The sequence below is a fragment of the Callithrix jacchus genome, chromosome 7 (genome assembly GCF_049354715.1).
Source record: "Callithrix jacchus isolate 240 chromosome 7, calJac240_pri, whole genome shotgun sequence".
NCBI lineage: Eukaryota > Metazoa > Chordata > Mammalia > Primates > Cebidae > Callithrix > Callithrix jacchus.
In genome coordinates this window covers 127395696-127415502 of record NC_133508.1, presented here as the reverse complement: position 1 = coordinate 127415502, position 19807 = coordinate 127395696, and the positions used below count along the sequence as shown (strand labels likewise).

The 19807-nt window shown below is 41.7% G+C and overlaps 1 protein-coding gene across 1 annotated transcript in view; it reads right to left on the bottom strand.

The window, feature by feature from the left end:
- The window catches only part of ZNF326 (zinc finger protein 326), a 67128-nt gene extending 48348 nt beyond the window's left edge, over window positions 1–18780 (bottom strand). Inside the window, exons 1-2 of the mRNA XM_078332399.1 lie at window positions 18672–18780; window positions 18419–18546 (exon numbers count right to left, since the gene is read on the bottom strand). The gene's annotated coding sequence lies outside the window, so the exon portion shown is untranslated. The remainder of the gene's footprint in view (window positions 1–18418; window positions 18547–18671) is intronic.
- Between the last annotated feature and the right edge of the window lie 1027 nt (window positions 18781–19807).

Genomic DNA, 19807 nt, shown 5'->3' with positions numbered 1-19807 from the left:
CTTTTTAAGATGAATGACTAGCCTGAGAAGCCAAAGGGGTCAAAATGGCTTAAGAGGTTATCTCTTACTGATAATAATATCATCAGTATAATATTTAACAGTTTACAAAGCCCTTTCACTTATATATTACTCTGTTGGAGCCTCACTAAACCCTGTGAAGTTGGTTACATTATTATCCCCTATTTACAGAAGAAGAAATCTGGGTACTAACTGGTCAAACAAATAAGACATGTGATCGCATTGGGACTCAGACTAAATGCAGATCCCAGGGACTGTCATCCAACAGTTGCTTTTAGTATAAATTGCCGCATCCATAGTTCCCAGGATCAGGGAAGTTACCTTAGGCTGGTGTCTATGCACAAGTGACAACTAAGTGGACCAGAGGTAGATGGCTGGCCTGAGGCAGGCTTTCCATCAGTTTGTTAATGAATCATGAAGATGCCTCGGGCAAAGAGCTCTACCCAAAGGGCAGCATCACGGATCAAATGCATCTGCACTAGCTCTCTCAGGCATTTGGATTGAGGGATTGGCCTCTTGATAAAAAGAGGAAAACAGAGCAGACACATCATAGGAAAAAAGCAGAAAGATAACAAGAAGGAGATGATCCTGGCTATGAGAAAGATAAGGGAAAGTCAGTCCCTGGAGCTCCCTCAATCCCCGAACAGTTTTCTGGTTCCAGTTTGTGTATCTATAATAAATACTCCCTTTCCTAGAGGGCCTCAGTATTTCTCTCCTCTTTAAAACCAAAGGAGCCTTTCCATTCTCTATCTGCTAGTGATCTTTGCTGACTTATTCCAAAGCAGTGGCCCCTGTCAAGTCTCCAACAGGAAGACATTTGGGGCAAGGGAGTCTCTCAGGTCTCACTAGGGGAGGTGGCTGATCTTATCTCCATATTTTCTGCTGCTCTCATTTCCTCGCTGCCCACAAAGAGAGGTTCTGGCCAAACCTGCCAATTCAACTCGTTAGGCAGGACCCACAGAACCCACTACTGAATCCAGGTGGTTAATTTGGCTCTTGAAAGACTGACTTTACAAAGACCAAAATTTTTGAATCAGACAGTTTATTCTATGATAAGGTAAACATGTAGTTTTGATTTGCAAACTCTGATACTGTGTTCCAAGGGGAAAGATTCTTACAAAGAAAAAGGTAGATTTGTTTCAGTAAGAGAATACTTTTGGTTAGGCATGGTGTCATTCCACTGTAATCCTACCACTTTAGGAGGCTGAGGCAGGAAGATGGCTTGCGCCCAGGAGTTGGAGACTAGCCTAAGGAACACAGCAAGATCCTACTCTTTACAAAAAACTTAAAAATTAGCCAGGTATGGTGGTACATGCCTGTAGTTCTAGCTACTCAGGAGGCTAAGGCAGGAGGATCGTTTGAGCAGGAGGTCAAAACTACAGTGAGCCATGACCGTGCTACTGCACTACACAGTCTGGGTGACAGAGTGAGAACTTGTCTCAAAAAGGAAAAAAAGAGAGACTACTTTTGAAATTATACTGCAAAACGATGTGATGGCCTTACAAAATCTGTTTTCTAACACCTCTCTGCGACTAAAAGATAAAATAGTTGGAAGAAAGGAGTCATTTGAAGGAATTTTCTATCTCCAGCAAAGACTTTATTCAGGAGGATTTATTTTCCATTCACCTAGATCTTATAAAAGGAAGTATAACCGGAATCACCACCTGGAAGTAGCTTTTGTACCTTTGCCTTTCTTTTCTTTTCCATTTTTCCTATAGCTATACTTTTTTTTCTTTTTGGAGACAGGGCCTTACTCTTTCATCCAGGCTGGAGTGCAGAGGTGTGATCTCAGCTCACTGCAGCCTCAACCGCCTGAATTTAATAGGTCCTCCCACCACAGCCTGCTGGTAGCTGGGACTACAGTTGTGCACTACCACACCTGGCTAATCTTTGTATTGTTTGTAGAGATGGGGTCTTGCTATGTTGTCCAGGCTGGTCTCAAACTCCTAGGCTCAAGCAATCAGCTTCCCTCGACCTTCCAAAGTGCTGGGATTACAAAGGTGAACCACTATGCTTGGCTATCTATACTTTTTCAAAGTTAATCTGCATTTTTTTTTAAATTTTTTGAGACGGAGTTTCACTCTTGTTACCCAGGCTGGAGTGCAATGGCCCAACCTCGGCTCACCGCAACCTCTGCCTCCCAGGTTCAAGCAATTCTCCTGCCTCAGCCCCTCCGAGTAGCTGGGATTACAGGCACGCACCACCATGCCCAGCTAATTTTTCTATTTTTAGTAGAGACAGAGGTTTCTCCATGTTGGTCAGGCTGGTCTCGAACTCCTGACCTCAGGTGATCCGCCTGCCTTGGACTCCCAAAGTGCTGGGATTACAGGTGTAAGCCACCTCATCCAGCCATCTGCATCATTTTTTATTGTGTTCAAACTTTTGGAAGGGGCCACATTCCTGAATACTTTTACCTTTTTTAACAAGAAGCATTAAATATGAGAGCCCCAGGTATTTAAATCAGCACACTTCAACGGCGGCTGCCTCTGCAATCCTGAATATAATAGTCTAAACAAATATGATTCAGCCTGAATTTGTTGTAATGCCAAGAGCTTTCCAACTAGGAATATCCTGATGTGAAACAGAAATTGGAAAGTATCTGGAATCTTTCAAAGCTAAAGTATAGTGGTTCAAGCCTCTGTTTCTTTGTTACCAGAGAGGTAAGACAATGAATGAATCAGTTGGGGACATAGTTTGCAAATGAAAACAAAAGGGAAAAACAAACAAAAACACCTCAGGTTGACAGACTTAGTAGCCTCTCACAACATTTAAGTCAGGAGATAAATATTTTGGCTTTCTGGCTTCTATAGTAGAGGGCAATAAGGAAAAAGGTTTTGTATAAGCCAACCCCCAGTGTCTGCCACAAACAGAATGGTAGGGGAAAGGAAGCAATCTAAAGTCACCCTCTGAGATGGGAAGCTCTCAAGCTTATGCCCTAAAAGGTAAAGTCCCATTCTAGATAAGACAATACTGAAATAGCTCTCTGGTTAGTGTTCAATATTCTACCTAAATAACATCTTTATAGTCAGGCAGAGAAAAAATGCATTCAGAAAAATGTACAGGGAGGAAAGCACTTTGTCAACAAGAGGTGACCTCACTGAAGAAGGCTTCCAGCACCTCTCTCTGGCTCACTGCTCCTGATTGTTCAGGTCACAGTATGCATAGTGATTCTTCCAGGAGGCCTACCTGGACTTCTTATCTACATTATATGCCTTTGCTAAAATGCTCACACACAGTCTTGAAGTTAACTCTTGTAACATCTCTCTTTCATTTGTAAGCCTTGTGTGATGTCTTCTTTTCCATTTAGACATGGAAGTTCTGTGAGGACAGAGTCCATATCCGTCATGTTCCGTGATCTTTCTCAAACACTTAGCGCAATGTTTGGCATATAATGCATGCTCACTAGGTTTGTTTTGGGTGGAGCCAAGCTGGTTTGGCTCTCCTATTAATATATTATGCTCCTTCATAAGTTATCACATTCATAAATATTTATTATAATTATATAATTACTTATTTAAAACCTGCTTTTCTAACTAATTCTTTAGTTCTATGAAGGCAGGGCAAAGTCCAGCATCTCTCATAGTGCCTGGTATATAGATATGATATTGATGTTCAATAAACACTTGTTGAATAAATGATTGCATTAGTCAAGATATATAACCACCCTGACACTCGGTTTCCCAATCTGCAATCATAACCACCACCATATGTACCATGATGATTAAATGTCATGCATGTGTAGAAGCTCAATAAAGAATTCTTTCCTCCTCACGGTGAACCCCACAGACTGAAGCTCTGGGGTTTGCCATGGAATGAAAAAGCAGAACAGAGAATTTGGAGAACTAATCTGGAATCTGGTCCCAGAAGCTTTAATCTACAAAAGGTCCATGACGAAAATAAGGGAGTGTTTTGTTTTTCTAGGGCTGTCATAACAAAGTAGCACAGACTGGGCAACTTAAACAATGGAAGTCTATTTTCTCACTATTCTGGAGGCAACAAGTCCTAGGTCAAGGTATTAGCAGTGTTGGTTTCTTCTGAGGCCTCTCTGCTTGGCTTGTAGATGGTCATCTTCTCTGTCTTCACATGGTCTTCCCTCTTTGTGTGTCTGCATCCTAATTCTCTTTTCATAAGGAAACCAGTCATATTGGATTAGGGCCCAGCCCAGTGGCACCCTTTAGCCTTAATTATCACTTCAAAGACTATCTTCAAATAAATCCTGAGGTACTGGGAGTTTTGGCTTCAACATATAAATTTGGGAGTATCACAATGTAGCCCATAACAGGGGGCACTGGCAAATACGCTCCTATTCTCTCTTCAATTCAAAAAATATCTCACACATAATCTTCTGGTGAGGGTAATAAGTTTTAAAATACCTACAACCTGCTAAGAGGGCAGTCTATCAGCGACTCACACCTCAATGTGAATTGCTCCATTGAGTGGAATGCTTTCTTATGAGCCACAAGAAACCAGTCGCCCAGGTGATGGAGGAGGTCAAGGAATGAGAAATTCCTCATTTTGACTCACAAGTTGCTACTGGGAAGGGTAGAGCTGGGTAGGCGTAGCAAAAATAATAAATAAAATATTTTAGACATCTACTGTGTGTGTGCCAAGAATGAGTGACATTAGTCCATTGTATTCTTTACATTAATTCAGTGAGACAGATGCATTATTATCATCATCCTCATTTTACAGTAAAAGAAGTTTAGACACATGACAAGTCAGAGCAGGGATTGGAATCAAAGTCCTTCTGAGGCCAGAACACGTACTTCCACCTTTTAGACTGTTTGGGACAGTTTTCAACATGAGGGCATAAAGATCATGAGGATCGGTGCATCAAAAGGAAGGCAGCAAAACCAGATTTTTCACTTTTCCTGTTCTACAATTTTGCAAACAAACAAAAAACAAAAGCAAACTTGTGTACCATTTGGACATGTATCCTAGTGGCTGATATATATATATTTATTTATTTACATATATGTAATACATATACGTGTGTGTGTGTGTGTGTGTGTGTGTGTGTGTGTATAAAGTCCACCTACTCACATAACTTCAGAAAAAAAACCCAACACTATCTAGAGTGACTAACAATCCTGGTTTTCCTTGGACTGAGGGATTTTCTGGGATGCTAGGAATACGGATGTCAAATGCTCTATGATATACCTGCCCACCTCAAAATACTAGCTCAGCTTCACAGGTGCAAATGTTACCTATGCAGGAAAGGCTGGGGCTCAGCCCTGGCTGTTTCCCATTTTGGAAAGCCTAAAGGAACAGATCTTATTCCTAAACCACTTCATGAATCAGGGCTTTCTCTAGGGCTGCAGTTCTCTACCCCTATACAGAGACCCAATATACCTTTCTTATAACAAATATTTGTAACACTTCTCTTGCCATCATGAAATTAAATACTTAGATAATAAAACCTGTGTGCCAGTCACAGTGGCTCACGCCTGTAATCCCAACACTTTGGGAGGCTGAGATGGGTAGATTGCTTGAGGCCAGGAGCTTGAGACCAGCTGGGGCAACATGGCAAGACCCCTGTCTCTACAAAAATACAAAAATTGCTGGGCATGGTGGCAGGCACCTGTAATCCCAGCTACTTCGGAGCCTGAAGGAGGAGAATCACTTGAATCCGGGAGCTGAGGTCGTGCCACTGCACTCCGGCCTGGGCAATAGATGGAGACTCTGTCTCAAAAAAAAAAAAAAAGAAATATATATATATATTTACATATATGTAATACATATACATATATGTATGTGTGTGTGTGTGTGTGTGTATATATATATATAAAGTCTACCTACTCACATAACTTCAGAAAAAAAACCCAACACTATCTAGAGTGACTAACAATCCTGGTTTTCCTTGGACTGAGAGATTTTCTGGGACACAGATTTTCAGCACTAAGCCTTAACCATAATAAAAAAAGAACAATAAAAGGAGAGTAACTAAAAGTAAGTTACCGTGTATTAGAAGACTTTGCTTGGGCCAGGTTACATGAGAACACACATTGAAGTAGTCAGTTGCTTACACTTTCTTTTTTCCTTTTTTTCGGGGGGCGGGGGACGGAGTCTCTCTCTGTCATCCAGGCTGGAGTGCAATGGCACAATCTCAGCTCGCTGCAGCCTCTGCTTCAAGCGGTTCTTCTGCCTCAGCCTCTCGAGTAGGTGGGATTACAGATGCCTGCCACTATGCCCAGCAAATTTTTGTGTTTTCTTCAGAGATGGGGTTTCACCATGTTATTCAGGCTGGTCTCAACTCCTGACCTCAGGTGATACACCAGCCTCAACCTCCCAAAGTGCTGGGATTATAGGCATTAGCCACTGTGCCCGGCTCACTTACACTTTCTTATAATGTGTGTTGTGGCACACATTATAAGAAATGTTATATAATGAATGTTAGGATATAAGTAAGAATATCTATACAAGAAATAAGAAAATGGAAGAACAAGGGTTTAGGCCACACTAGAATAAATATAGTTTAGAGAAATTTAAATTTATTCATGTAAGAATAGAGAAAGTGTCAATTTAATTGGAGTAGGGATAACATGCAAAACAAATTACAATGCAAAGTTGAAAACATGAGGACTCTGATATCCACAGGTGTGTCTTGTCATAAACGTAGCGTCTCTCTACATGTACAAATAGATGCTACTTCGTGGGACAGAGTAGTGTCTCTTTTCTTGAAATTCCTCTGTGCTTTGTGGCATCTACTGTGCCAGTACTTAAAATGACCTTGGGGACCATGCTCTTGGATAGACAACAGGAACTCAATAATAAACTGTGCAAAGAAATAGTAACTTAGGAGTTACGTAGAGGTTACGTGGCACAGCTCTCGGGGCAGCTTCCAAATAACACAAAAATATAAAAATCCTTCCATCTCATTATTTTTCTATTATGAATTTCTCATCCAATTGCTAAATTTGTTCAAATGCAGGGTGGTAATAATATGAACTATATTTAAAACAATCTTTAGTCATAAAATTCAGTGAGATCAATTCTAAGTCTATTGAAAGAGGTGCCAAAGCTCATATTTTCACCTGACAGATACAATTGCAGACTGATACAGGTGTGGCATTATAGTGAGTCAAATACCATGAGCAGCCTTGCAATAGGTGATATACTTTCTGAAGTGGTGATCATTTCTTGAAAAAGTCCCAACAAAACAGAATATAATCTTTCCTTTGTTTAGCTGGTGATTGCATTCCTAAGTGGTTCATATTTGTATATAAAATGAAATCAGAGGCTGGGCGCGGTGGCTCACGCCTATAATCCCAGCACTTTGGGAGGCCGAGGCGGGTGGATCACGAGGTCAAGATATCGAGACCATCCTGGTCAACATGGTGAAACCCCGTCTCTACTGAAAATACAAAAAATTAGCTGGGCATGGTGGCACGTGCCTGTAATCCCAGCTAATCGGGAGGCTGAGGCAGGAGAATTGCCTGAACCCAGGAGGCGGAGGTTGCGGTGAGCTGAGATCGCACCACTGCACTCCAGCCTGGGTAACAAGAGCGAAACTCCGTCTCAAAAAAAAAAAAAAAATGAAATTAGATTTTAAGGTTGGAACTTATAAACAGGTTTTCCATGTACATGAACCTTGATCCATTGGGACATTAGAAGATCCCATATGATGACAGAAAATTATTTGTTGTATGGGCCGGCTCTCTATGGCAGTGTGTCTCTCCTCCCTAGTCTCAGTTCACTAAATGCTAGCAGAGCCCACTCACAAATTGCCAAATGCCATAGTTTGGACCCATTTCTTGAAGTGCCATCGTAGAGGTGATGGAATCCCAAGTGCTTCTAAGTGAAGGCAGGGCCAGGCATGGATGCAGTGGCTCACATCTATAATCCCAGCACTTTGGGAAGCTAAAGTAGGAGGATTACTTGATGCCAGTTCGAGACCAGCCTGGGCAACAAAGCAAGGTCCCATCTCTACAAAAACTAAAATATTAAAATAATATGCTGGGTGTGGTGGCATACACCTGTAGTCCCAGCTAACTCCGGAGGCTGAGGTGGGAGGATAGCTTGAGCCCAGAAATTCAAGGCTGCTGTGAGCTGTGAACATATCACTGCACTCCAGCCTGGACAACAGAGTTGCCCTGTCCCCTGCAACAGAGAGCCTGTCCCGTACTCCCAACCAAAAAAAAAAAAGATGAGGCACAGCAAACAGCAAATATCACTGTGGGATATCGCTGTAAAGGAAAAGGAGTTTGGATTCAGGTGGACACAGGCTTGAACTTCACCCACCAATGATGATTAACTAAGACCTTACACAATTTACATAACCTGCCACGGTTTCAATTTCCCAGTTTTTTCTTCTTTCAATTTCCCCACTTTTATAATAGATCTATAATACTTCTGTTATAAGTTTGTATAAAGACTAAACAAGATTGCAATGTATATAAAATGTTTAACATACATTTCAGAGGCCACATACCAAGTATTTCTTTCCTTGCCGTTAAGTGAGAGAATCGCAGTTCTCTCTAAGAGAAAGAATATGATGAGGGAAAGCTTCCCACAGCTCAGTTCTTGGAGGGAGACAAGAGGAGCATATAAAAGTGACTAATTCAGGAGGAGGTGACATCTGAGTTATCAAATAGGATAAAATGACTTTGGTTCATAATCAGCAATAAGAGGTCTCAGTACAACATAGTGACTCTGCTTGGGTTTTATACTCAGAAAACCTGGCTTCTGGCTGGGCGTGGTGGCTCATACCTGTAATCTCAGCACTTTGGGAGGTTGAGGTGAGCAGATCACCTGAGGTCAGGAGTTTGAGACCATTCTGGCCAACACGGTGAAACCCCACCTCTATTAAAAATACAAAAATTAGCAGGCGTGGTGGTGGGTGCCTGTAATCTCAGCTACTCAGGAGGCTGAGGCAGGAGAATTGCTTGAACCCAGGAGGCAGAGGTTGCAGTGAGCTAAGATCACACCACTGCTTAGGTTAACAGAGCAAGACTCCGCCTCAAGAACAAAAAAGAAAGAAAGAAGAAAGGAAGGAAGAAAGGAAGGAAGGAAGGGAAGGAAAGAAGGAAGGAAGGAAGGAAGGAAGGAAGGAAGGAAGGAAGGAAGGAAGGAAGGAAGGAAGGAAGGAAGGAAGGAAAACCTGGCCTCCTGTCTTAGCTCTCCTGCTTGCCAGGGAGCTGGGACAAGTCAGTTTGCTTCTCAGGTTCTTTATAGGTGAAATGAGTTCAATAATAGCTGCCTTTCTGGTTTATTGTGGAATTGAACTGAGATGTAGGATGGAAGGCACCTGGCTGGCAGCCAGACTCTTACACACAGTAGCTCTTCCTCATGAGTTGAGAGCTGTGGGAAAACTTCCCTTTTGTCCCCTAAAGGTTTGCTGAAAATCAACTGATGAAAGGCAGATTAATAGGAGGAAAGATATAAAAATTTATTAACGTGCATGGAGGAAAGTCACGGAGCTTGTCCCCTCTTTATCCATGAAATGGGGTCTAAATGTTTTTATATGTTTCTTCTTCAGAGAAAGGGAGATGGGGAAGTATGGGTGATGTTACGGGGTTAGTAAATGATTTTTAGGGGAATTTAATAGGCTCCAAGAACATGTAATGGCCTGAGAAGAAGCCTGTTGGGCCCACAAAGCAGATCATATTTTGTGACAAAACACTGTCCAGATTTGTTGACAGACTTGTCTTTCTTCCTGTGATATGAGTTTAGTTAATTAAAACTCAGGAAAGGGGTAGAGGTATTTGTTTTTTCTGTTGGCAGGTCTGGACTGCAGGCAGATAAGGGAACTTTAGAGAACAACTTCATCCTGTGCTTTGGGAAAGACAGAGACGGGATACAGGGGAGGTCAGAGAGAACTTGAGGCTGCTTCCTCCGTTCAGCATGTCAAAGCACCATATTTTGGGGTAACCGTTTCTGAGCCCCAACAGCTGCTAATCCAGCATCTGAAGAGACAGAACTGATGAACATGAACTTCTGTTATGTATCAGTTATTTCAACCAGGCTAGGCTGGGCTACACTGCAGTTACAAGTAAACCCAAAATTTCAGTGACTTAAATTTGAAGATATAGTTCTTATTCATGATGTTCTGTACCACGGTCTGCTAGAAGCTTCATTCCACACCTTGTCATCCTTCCTCCAGACTCAAGGCTGACAGAGCAACCACTATAGGAATATTGCTGGCTGCCATGACAGGAAAAACTTAAGATGCTGAAGCATCTTGACTGTTACAGCTTCCACATACGTGTCATTGGCCAAGTCACATGGCTGTGCCTTCAGGTGTGGGGGAAATTACAATCACCATGTGTTAGGAAGAAAAGAGAACAAGAATGTTTGTGAACAACCCTAATGACCACTGTTGTTAGGGAGCAAAGGTTTCAGAAAGATTTAATTATCTCTTTTCCCAGAGAAAGACTTGCTGTGAATTAGCTCATTGAGAATTGCAGGTTACCAAGGATGTGTTTTTCTTCTCCTGATGAAAATAAATAATTAGTAAATAGTCTTGCTGGAGGTTGTACTTTTTGTGATGATTTTTTTTTTTTTTTTGAGACGGAGTTTCGCTGTTGTTACCCAGACTGGAGTGCAATGGCACGATCTCGGCTCATTGCAACCTCTGCCTCCTGGGTTCAAGCAATTCTCCTGCCTCAGCCTCCCGAGTAGCTGGGACTACAGGCACGCGCCACCATGCACAGCTAATTTTTGTACTTTTAGTAGAGACGGGGTTTCACCTTGTTGATGAGGATGGTCTCGATCTCTTGACCTCGTGACCCACCTGCCTCGGCCTCCCCAGATGCTGGGATATATAGGTGTGAGCCACCGCACCCGGCCCTGTGGTGATTTTTTTTTAATGTTTGTTCACTGCTTAGTACTTTGGACATTACCTAGCACCTAATAGCTTCTCAATAAATGTTTTTGCAATGAATACATAGGAAAAATCAAGAAAACTTTTAAAAGTCTCTCAGTTAAACATTACAAATACTGTATTTTTCAGCTTCAAATAAGGTATATAAATGTCTTGGAAATGTGGTAGTGTCTTATCACACTGTAGATAGCCAACAAGCATTGAGAAAATAATAAGACTTGCCAAATCCCCTCCAAATTGGTGTTTACAGGTATGACTTTATTAGGGAGGCAAAGTAGCACTGTGAATAGATGCAGAAAAACTGAGATCTTTGTCTAGGTTCTACCACCAATTAGCTTGGTGAATTCAAGCAAGACAGCCTCTGTGGCCTCACTCTTCCTACTTATAAAACCAGAGACTTGAATTAAATGACATTAAAGCCACTTCTAGCACTACATTTGGATATTATTTATTTGATCTAAATTTGAATTTTGCCATACACTTAAAACTAGGCTTATAAGAAATGATTTCTGATCTGCTCCATTTATTAGTTCTTTCATGTGCATCAGGCTTCAGGCTAAAATGTGTACATAGGTTTGTGTTTATTTCAAGTCAGTGGGGTGAGTCACTAAGTCTATGTGTATAAAAATTCCAGAAGCTCCTTGGGAAATAATTTACTCTAATGGAAGTGAGAGTTTGTCAAAAACAGTGTCTCAAGAATTGCAAGGGAAAGGCAAGTTTTAAAATAGCTCCATGTCTACCTAGCAAATTATCTGATTTCATAGCTCCCATTAGCTCATGTTTGAGTACCCAAGAGATGGGGCTGGGAAGTAAAATGGATGCATTAATATCTATGGTAATTTGACACAGATAACTTTTTCATGTGTTATTTGTAGCTGAACACAGTACTCTAAGAGTGGTCTAACCCCAGGAAGAGAGTGCAAACACTTTTTTATTTGGGATAGTATAAAGTTAGAATTTTATTTTGGAGGGAGTGCATCATCTGAACTCTTGATTCACAGTCAATAATCAAAGCTTCAAATAGTGTAGTAACCACATCTTCACGTGGTACTACCATCTTGTCATTTTCATCCTATTGCTCTCAGTCCAGGTCCTTTGGATCCTACTTTATGTCACTCATGCATTGGCAGTGTTTTGGTTAGTGTTCCAACAGGAAACTGGCCAGGGTGCTGGGAAACCACAAGGGGTTGTCCAGGGCTAGTAACTTCAGAGAAGCTGACAAAAAGATTGTTGAGGATCAAATTAAAGCAGGCTTCTTGTCTCATAATGAGGGAGTCATAGGCTGGACTGCAGGGAGGGAGATGTCCTCCATCCATTGCATCTCCTGCTGGAGCTTCCTGTGGCTAGACCCAGCTATAAGCCACAGGAGCTTATTGGCATGATTTGTATAAGCCAGCCTCCCCACAGAGAGCAGGATAGAGAGTGGATCTGGGGGAGCAATGGACTTCTCTGGGTCATTCATTGAAAGGCAGAACGTCCAAGACCATGGATGGACATCTTTGGTATACCCACTAGACATTTTCATTTCATGTTGATCCATTAATCTGAAACATACTGACCTTATGACATATCTTAACCAGGAAAATTACATTCTTAACATACTGATGCCTCCTCCTTCTAGTGCTTAAAAAAAACTAGCTTTATTGAAATATAGCTCACCTGTTACAGTGTACAAATCACTGTATACATATTCTCTATCCTGTAATTGTATTGAAATAAAGTTTACCCATTTACAATGTGCAATTCAATCAACTTTAGTATAGTCACAGTTATGCAACCATTGCAACAATAGATTTTACAATGTTTTCATTACCCTAAGAGACTGCATACTCATTATTATATTTTAGAATATTCTCATTACCCTGCAAAGAAACTCCATTCTCAATTGTATATGCTCCTCATTCCTCTTCAGTGCTGCCAGTTCCTGGCAGCCACTAATCTATTTTCTGTCTCTAAATATTTGTTTACTCTGGACATTCCATATAAATGGAATTAAACAAAATGTGGTTTTTTGAGTTTGGTTTCTATAATATTGTAACACAGTAAGAAACATATATTTGGTCTCTGCCCCTGGTTCCTGGCACTATAGCTCCTGAAACCCTTGGAGTCTCTGGAGAGGAAAGTAGCTTTTGTATGCTAATGAGATGACTAGTGGCTGGAATCTCCTAGATAGCCTCAGGATTGTAAGGGTTGGGGGAGCTAGTTGCCAAGGAAACCAACCATGTCATCAGCAGGTGTGAGCTTTCAAACCCCCAACCTCTGAGGAAGAGAGAGGGGCTGAAGGTTAAGTTGATCACAAACGGCCAGTGATGTAATGAATCATGCCTACATAATGAGGGCTCCATAAAAGCCCCCCCAAAACTGGATTGCTGAACATTTGGAGGTAAGTGGGAGGCTGGCACACCAGAGAGGGTATGGAGGATCTGTGTTCCCTCCCCCATACCTTGCCCTATGTATCTCTTCCATCTTTCTGTCAATCTGTATCTTTTGTTATATCCTTTATAATAAATGTGTAAATGTAAGTATTTCCCTGAGTTTTGTGAACCTGTCTAGCAAATTAAACCCAAGGAGGAAGTCATAGGAACCCTGATTTATATATAGCCAGTCAGTCAGAAATTACAATTGGTATCAGAAGTTGGGGGCAGTCTTGTGAGAATGAGCCCTCAACATGTGGGATCTGATGCTAACTCCAGATAGATAGTGGCAGGATGATGGAGTTAAACTGTAGGACACTCAGTTAATACCTACAAAAGAACTGTGTAGTGTGTGAAGAAACCCTCCTACGTATCTGTTATCAGAAGTCCCTGTCGAGTGGTATGTGAGAGTAGGAAAAACACTTTGGTTTTTCCCGTCTCTATCAGCTTCTTTCACTAAGTATAAAGTGTTCAAGGTTCACCCATGTTGCAAGCACATATCGGTGCTTCATTGATTTCTGCTGCCAAATGTTATTTCACTGTATGGCTATCCCAGAATGTGTTGATCTATTCATCAGTTGATGAACATTTGGGTTGTTTCTACTTTTTGGCTGTTACATATAATGCAGCTATGAAATTCATGTACACTGTTTGTGTGAACATATGCTTTCCTTTCTCCTGGGTATATACATAGAAGTAGAATTTCTGGGTCCTGTGGTAACTCTATTTTAAACCTTTCAGGAACTGCCAGACTCTTTTTGGCTGCACCATTTTAGATTCCTATCAGCAGAGTGTAAAGATTCCAATTTCTCCACATCCTTATCAACACTTTTTATTATTTGCTGTTTTGATCATAGTTATCCTAGTTTATGTGAAGATTTTGATTTGCATTTCCAACGTGATTGAAGATGAGCATCTTTTCATGTGTTTACTGGTCATCTATGTATCTTCTTTGAAGAAATGTTTGTTCAGGTCCTTTACCTATTTTAACATTGGTTTATGTGTCTTTTTTATAATTGAATTGTAAAAGTTCTTTTTTTTTCCTTTGCTTTTGTGTTTTTTGTTCGTCTGTTTTGTTTTGCTGTTGTTTGTTTTGGGACAAGGTCTCTCTCTGTTACTCAGGCTGGAGTGCCACAGCCTTGATCTCCCAGGCTCAATAAATCCTCCCACCTCATCCTTCTCAGTAGCTGGGACTACTGGTGCACACCAGTACGCCCAGCTAATTTTTGTCATTTTTATAGAGACGGAGTTTCACCATGTTGCCCAGACTGTTCTCAAAGTCCTGGGCTCATGCAATCTGCTCACCTCAGCCTCCCAAAATGCTGGGATGACAGGTGTGAGCTGCTGTGCCTGGCCAGAGTTCTTTATGATTTAGATATAAGCCTTTTGTTAGATATAATGATTTGCACAATTTTTATCTCATTTTGGAGGCTGTCTTTTCACTTTCTTAACGATGTCCTTTGAAGCACACAGTTTTTCATTTTGAAGATATCCAATTTTGCTATTTTTTTCTTTTGTTGCTTGTGCTTTTGGAATTTTATTGCAGTGTTGTTTTGAAAGCTATTTTTTCCTAGCTTCCTATTCAGGGTTAGAAAAATTGCCTGATTTCTATTTCCTGCCCAAAATTACTTAGATTAGTATAAGCTAATACTTACTGAGCACTTACTATGTGCCAGGCTCTTGTTAAGAGTTCAGACAGCTTGGGTAATCAGTCCAGGATCTCAGGGCTGGGAAGGATGAATTCAGCTAATCTAATTCTGGAGCCCGTACTCTCAATCACTTTACTGTCTTACTGATTGGGTCTTCCTCATCTTGACATTTGACTCATTTTTGCAGAAGGAAAATGGTGCATTTGCTGTTGGTGCTGGACAAGTTATTCTGCCTATGTTCTTTGTTTTCTTCCCTTTTCTGAGGTGAGTCCTCCGCCCCACCCTTTCTAGGATTGCCAGAATCTACAAGCTGCCCAAAACACACATGTACTCATCCAAAAAGGCAAAACAACACCCTCATTCATGACACAGAATACTCAAAGCCCTGGGGTCACAGCTGCAGTCTCTCTCTGACCCTCGCCTCACCCGAACTGTGCTGAGTCTTTCCTTTGGTTGTGATAGCCTAAGGTGTGACATCCAGGGACAGCTTCGACACCCCTCAGAAGTAAGCGCCATGCTGTGACTTGCCTTGGGGTCCACAAGAAGGGCCCAGGTTCAAAATCCTTTAACTGTGGGTTGACTGAAACACGATCACGTGGAGCAGTAGACAACGAAAGCAGGTCAGACTGCCTTCTCAGCTGTTTCCTTTCACTTCGGCAATATCCACATTTCAACTTCAAGTTTATTATTATTATTTTAAATAAGAGGTCAGATTTACATAGCAGGAGCCCAAGAACTTGTTACTCCACACTGTACCCCCCTCATTCTGCAGTGTCCAATTCCTATGAAATCCATTTGCATCGACTTCAGAAGTATCTCTCAGCCTCCCTCTCCCACTGGATCTTTCTCACCACGGCATCAGTCCAGATCTTTATCATCTCATTTCTCAGTCTTCTTTTATCTTTAGACAGGTCTCGCTGTCACCCAGGCTGGAGCGTAGTGGCCTGGTCATGCGATTGCAGCCTCAACCTCCTGGGCCCAAGCAATCCTCCTGCCTCAGTCTCCTGAGTAGCTGGGACTACAAATGCATGCCACTGTACCCGGCTAAATTTTTTGTAGACAGGGTCTCAATATGTTGCTGAGACTGGTCTCCAACACCTGGGCTCAAGCACTCCTCCTGTCTCAGCCTACCAGATAGCTGGAACTATAAGTGCACACTGTTGTGCCTAGCTGATTATTTTTCTTAGTTTTTGTAGAGATGGGGTCTCACTATGTTGGCCAGTCTTTGTTTCTCAGTCTTTTCTTCAGTCCAATTGAATTGAATTGAATGATCTCTTCATGGTTGTCTTCCTCAGTAGATCATGATTCAAGGTCAGAGACCAAAAATGATTAATTTGCCTAGAACCTGACATAGAACCTGCCATCTAAAGGCATTTAATTACTATTTGTGAAAGAAATGGTGAGTACCTTAATTTCCCCACTGCTTACAAGTCCTCACAAGAGGCCTTGTAATAAAAACAATTAAGTATCTTGTGACTCAGGTGTGTCAGGAATGCCTTCCTATTCTGCTATGCCGACAAGTTTGGCTAGTTCCCAAGGTTTAATCAAGGCAAAGCGGGTATCTTATCTCCCATAATTAGAGAGTCATCTGCTAGCCTGGGGAGGGGCAAAAAGGTATGATACTCTCTCATCACTCATCACAAGGCAGACACTTCTGTAACCAAAGAGAAGTTAGCAAGAGAAAAGCATGACGAATGTATTTAACAAAGTTTTAAATGGCATGGGAAACTTCAGAAAGGAGACCCAAAGACCCAGGAAAAGCTGGGTGTTCTTACGCTCAGGTTTGCTGAGGAATGGACACCCACATAGAAATGAGTTCGGACAATAAGGGCATGCTGTAATAATGGTAATCAGCTGAGAAGAACGCAGCAAGGCCTGTCCTGATTCTTCTTGGCCTCGCTAACTAGCATTTCTTTCTCTGGATATAGGACAAGACACTTGTCTCATGAAGATCTTCAGGGAAGAGGAGAGAATTTCGGAGAGTGACATTTCTAGGTTTCATGGCCTGCTTCAGGGGAGAGGAGTTAGAATTTCTCCAACCCATCTTAAGGAAGATGTATTCTAGTTTTATGAGTTGCTTCAGGGGAGAAAGAGAGTCTGGAGATAGGAGGGTGGGAGAAGGTCAGAAATATGTTCTCCTGAGGCGCTTGCAATCTCCTTCAGTTCAAAGTACTCAGCATGTCAAAGCCTCAGACTTTAGGCCATTGTGTTTTAGCCCCATCAGGAGTAAACTTTTTATCTTAGTTATGGGGGAGAGTCTGGCCTGTATCCCTCTGGGACCCACCTCTGCCTGTGACCACCAAGTGATCAGGATATTTCTCAAACACATCCATACCAATTTCCTCAAGTTCAAACACCCTCTGGACACTTTAATTTTTTTCTAAAAAATGTAGATAAGCATTGCAAAATCATTCAGAGGAGGAGGACCAACAGTTAGAAGCCTCTCTGAGAAACCTGCTCCCTACTACCACATTAGGAAAGGAGGTGAGCAGACAGGACAAGGACTCACAATTTAGACCTTTACAAATATCCCAAATGGCTGTTACCTTGCTCTCTGTCTCCTCAAGCTTTCTGCTATCCTCCTCTTTGATCTTCCCTCTGCGATTCCTTTCTAATGATACCATCCCTTTGTCCCAGAAATCTGTCCCATTCTGTCCCATTTCCCACAAGAGAAAGAGGTCCCAGTTGCTGCTGTCTCTTATTAAGGGCAAAGATTAATGCCTTGGGCTTCTGAAAGGCAGATTTCTTTGGTTCATCCTTCCCCTTGCTCTAGAGTAGGAAGAATGTGGCCAGTCCTGTAGTGGAACTTCTTGAAATGCTTTTTCCCCTTGGGCATGAGAGCTAATGGGGAGGGGGGCAATTTGGTTTGGAAATAACTAAGGAAAAACATTTCCCCATAATCAGTATTGCTCATCTTCCAAAGACAATGGGGGCCAGTAGCACAGGAGCAAAGCATTTTTCAGACTTTTGTTTGTTTTTGGAGCCAAAATCTCACTATGTTGCCTAGATTGGCCTCCAACTCCTGGGCTCAAGTGATTCCCCTGCCTCAGCCTCCTGAGTAGCTGGGATTACAAGCCTGTACTCCAGCCCCAGGGTTGGGCTTTTTTCCCCAGGATGTCAATATGTTCTTCACCTAACCCTATTATATTATTATTGTGGTAAAGGAGATTTTGTTGTCTTCCTGGACCCTTTTCAGTACAAAGGTCTCTCATTAGTTGAGAATATTTGTTTACTTTCTACTATAGAGTTTTTTTATCCTAAAAACTCTCCCTAGATGGAGTGGGGGTGGGGAGAATCTCCCTTATCCTGCCAAGCAAACTAAATAGAAACTTGAAAGTTTTTATATAACCGGAGTGGAGTGGCTCAAGTGCCTGTAAACTCAGCACTTTGGGAACCTTAGATCAGAGGATTGCTTGAGGCCAGGAGTTTAAAACCAGCCTATGCAACATAGTAAGACCCTCTTCTTTCCAAAAAAGATAGACAGAAAGAAATTACCTAGATGTGGTGGCACACACCTGTAGTCTCAGCTACTCAGGAGGCTGAGGCAGGAGGATCGCTTCAGTCCAGGAGTTCAAGGTTACAGTGAGCTATGATCATGCCACTGTACTCCAGCCTGGGTGACAGAACAAGATCCTGTCTTTCTCTAAAATAAAATAAAAACAAACACTAAATAATTTTAAAAATTTTAAAAGAAGTTTGCATATAGAATTAGCAAGATAATTATGAAGGCAGTGTTTATGGATTTGTAATTGCCTGACAGGTCCTTACCCACTGCACAGGTAAATTCAGTTCACTGAGATGGTATTATTGCACTAAAGAGTTTAATTAACACAAGACCAACTAAGCAGAACTGGAATTATTACTCAAATCAGTCTCCCCAGCAACTCAGAGGCTTGGGTTTTTATGGATAATTTGGTGGGCAGGGAGGAGTGCTGCTGATTGGTTAGAATGAAATCACAGGGGTGTGGAAAACAATGCTGTGCACTGGGTCAGCCTCTGGGTGGGGCTATAGGACTGGGTAAATCCTGACCCTCTGATCTGGGTGGGTCAATCAGTTGCCAGAATCAAAAATCTGAAAAAAAAATGCAAAAGAACAATTTTAGGTTCTACAATAGTGATGTTACCTACAGGAGCAACTGGGGAAGTCACAAATCTTGTACCTCTGACCACATGACTCCTGAGCAGTAAGGGATTAGAGAAAAAAATGCCTGTAGTTTAGCAGAATTCAGGTCCTTATTCTTGGGACCTCTCATTAGTCTTACAATGGTGGTTTCAGTCCCTTAACAAGGAGGGGATTACTTTTAGGGAGGGACTATTATCATCTTTCCTTTAAAGTTAAACTATAGGCTGGGAGTGGTGGCTCATACCGTAATTCCAGCACTTTGGGAGGCCGAGATGGGAGTATCGCTTGAGACCAGGAATTTGAGACCAGCCTGGTCAAAATAGCAAGACCTCATCCCCATTTTAATTAAAAAAAAAAAAAAAAAAAAGGTAAACTAAATTTCTCCCATGGTTAGCTTAACCTACGCCCAGCGATGAGGAATGACAGTCAGGCTGTGAGGCTAGAAGTGAGATGGAGGCAGCCACGCCAGACTTGTCTTGCTGTCATAATCTCTGCAAAGGTGGTTTCAGATTCAGTGCCTTGCTCTACAAAGTGTCCTTTAAAAACTGATGTCTTCAATTTCAGAGGAAATTGATTTCTAAGCAACATGTGCCTTTTTGCCTAGGAGCTAAAAGCTTTCAACTCCTCCTCTTCTTCCATCTCACAATCTGCAAGATGAAAGGAAAAAAATCTAAGGTTTCTAGCAGATTTTGGGAATTTATAATTCAACGAATGCCTACTAAATATCTACCAGGTGCAGTATTGGGTGGTGAAAATGCAATGTGTATCATTTAGGCAAAAT